Below are 2744 nucleotides of genomic sequence, written 5' to 3' on the forward strand. Positions count from 1 at the left end.
GCCCGACAAAGGGTATAGAGCCCGCAACCCAGGCATGTCCCTTGACCAGGAATCAATTCGTGACCTCCTGGTTCATAGGTCAATGCTCAAGCACTGAGCCACACCAGCCGGGCTATGGATCATTTGTTGCAAACTAATACCAGCATGGCCAACATTGCTCAGTGGTTCTATTACTGGTCAGGGCACATGCCCGGGTTGTGGGCTCGATCCCCAGTGGGGGGCATGCAAGATGCAGCCAATTAATGATTCTCATCATTGCAATTTCTATCTCTCCTTCTCCCTTCCTCTGGAAATCAATGATAAAAATATATTTTAAAAATAAAAAATAATAATTCTGTAGCCATAATAAACTTAATTTGAAAACAATAATAATATGTTAAATCTTGGAAAAGTCTTAAATTCTCAAAAGAAGAACTTTATATAGCTAATGTTTTCATGGTACATTGAAATACAGCTAGAAATCTTTAAAGAAAATTACCAAGACACTTAGCAACATTCAAATCTCTAAATAACTCTCAGGTCAGGGACTAAGAATGTTAATAGAAGACTATTTTGAAATCAAAAACATGAGAAATATATATTTTTTAAAATATCTATTTTATTTTTAATTCTAAAATTAAAGTTGACATACAATATTATTTTAGTTTTAGGTGTACATTATTTTAGTTTTAGATGATTAGACATTTATATAACTTATGAAGTGATCCTCCTGATAAGTCTAGTACCCATGTGACACCAAACATAGTTATTACAGCATTATCAACTATTCCTAATAGTGTACTTTACAGCCCCATGACTGTTTTTATGACTGGCAATCTGTACTTATTAGTCCCTTCTCCTTTTTCACCTATCCCCTAAACCCCTCTCATCTGGGCAACCATCAATTTGTACATGAACACTATATTTTAAATTTTGGATTGAGGCCCTTTACCATCTATTAGAAGAAATCTGTTGATAATGTGAATTTGTGCTCAAGAACAAGCAAGTTGATTTTAAATTGGATGGGGTTGTTTCGGTGAATTCTTACATTGCATTTTTATGGAATTCTATTAGCCTTGCACAAAAATAACTTTTCTTGGTATTAGTCAAAAACAAAGATTACAAACAGTTCATGATGTTAGACTTAGTGGGTCAGATTTTATTGCTTTTGGCTAAAGGACTACTGCAAAATTTATAGAGTAAAAAGCTGGTACAGCATGATCTTCAGATTACTTACAAAGTTAAACAGTATCTGACCAAATGTATTTACCAATTCAAAATCTTCAAAAGGAAATAATTAGAGCCATGTATCACTGTGTTTATAAAGCATGTTTACAGTAACCAGTCAATTCATTTACAAAAATAAGGTTCGTTGCGAAAAATGTTCAACCTTCCCCTGTGTTGGGTACATACTTCACAAAACACTCACTTTTTTTCTAAATTTTAAAAAAGGCATTGCAAAAGGAGAGGTTCTAAAACCCACATGCTCCTGACAGAATCAATTAGAAGTACTCTGAAAAACAGGGCAGAGGAGGTAGCCCTCATTTCAGAAGCAGACGTTTCTAGTGGATTGCTAGTATTCTTCCATTAGCTTGTTTTTATCTCCCCCTACTTACTTTTCTTCTTCTGAAATATGGTCTTCTCTCTGATTTTCCTCTGGGGGCCTTGATAAACAAAGAAACGGCTTTTTAAAGCGAGAGAGAACATTCTTTTAGCAAGTGAACCAATGTTAAAGAAAGTGAGATGGAACCTCCTTCACTATTGGCTGCACTGCTTGATTGCCAGTGAGTGCTGTTTCATCCTCTCAGCCAGCTGCCATTGCCCCCTTCATTTAGACACAGTTTGCCCTTTTTTGACTTACATATAATGGATGCTTTCTATGTGCTCAGCTAAGAGCATCATATATATTATTAATTCTCAAAACAACTCCGAGAGAGGTATTATTATATGTTTTTATTTCACAAATAAAGAATCAGAGGCATGAGCTAAGTAATTCACAGTTTTGCCCAGCTGACTGCATAGAGTTGAGATTCAAATCCAGGCTCCAGAATCCCAAACGTTGACCACTGCACCCTCCTACCTCTGCCACTTCCACATTAATCAGTTTGCCAGAAAAACGCCAACTTGGACACAAAACAAGACACACAGTGTATTATAATGCCAGGTGAAAAATAGTACATTTTTAACTTTCTGTATGATCATAATGATGCATTATCCTATATAATAAAGAGGTGCTATGCAAATTGACCATCATGCCCTCGCATAAGATGGTCGCTCCCATGTGGTCCAAGATGGCCGGCAGGGGAGGGCAGTTGTGGGCGATCAGGCCAGCAGGGGAGGGCAGTTAGGGATGACCAGGCCTGCAGGGGAGGGCAGTTGGGGGCAACCAGGCTGGCAGGGGAGGGCAGTTAGGGGTGACCAGGCCATCAGGGGAGGGCAGTTAGGGGCGACCAGGCCGGCAGGGGAGGGCAGTGGGGGCTATTGGGCCAGCAGGGGAGGGCAGTTGGGAATGATCGGGCTGGCAGGGGAGGGCATTTGGGGGCGATTGGGCCAGCAGGCGAGGGCAGTGGGGGGCAATCGGGCCGGCAGGTGAGCAGTTAGGTTTTGATTTGTAAAACCAGGGGGCCTTTAGGGGTTGGCCAGACGTTTAACCTGAACTCTTTCGAGCCTGTGGAAAATACAAACAAGCCAGCGATATAGGGCCGGCCGCCAAAGACTCGAGAGAAATAATGCACGGAAGAGCGGTCCGAGCTCTAAGGTAACGG

General features: G+C 40.7%; 1 protein-coding gene across 1 annotated transcript in view; it reads left to right on the plus strand.

Annotated features, from left to right (window-relative positions):
• The window catches only part of CUNH11orf70 (chromosome unknown C11orf70 homolog), a 58681-nt gene that overhangs the window by 40574 nt on the left and 15363 nt on the right, over positions 1-2744 (plus strand). The gene's annotated exons all lie outside the window — the stretch shown is intronic.

The sequence above is a fragment of the Myotis lucifugus genome, unplaced genomic scaffold, assembly GCF_000147115.1.
Source record: "Myotis lucifugus unplaced genomic scaffold, Myoluc2.0 scaffold_139, whole genome shotgun sequence".
NCBI classification, from domain to species: domain Eukaryota; kingdom Metazoa; phylum Chordata; class Mammalia; order Chiroptera; family Vespertilionidae; genus Myotis; species Myotis lucifugus.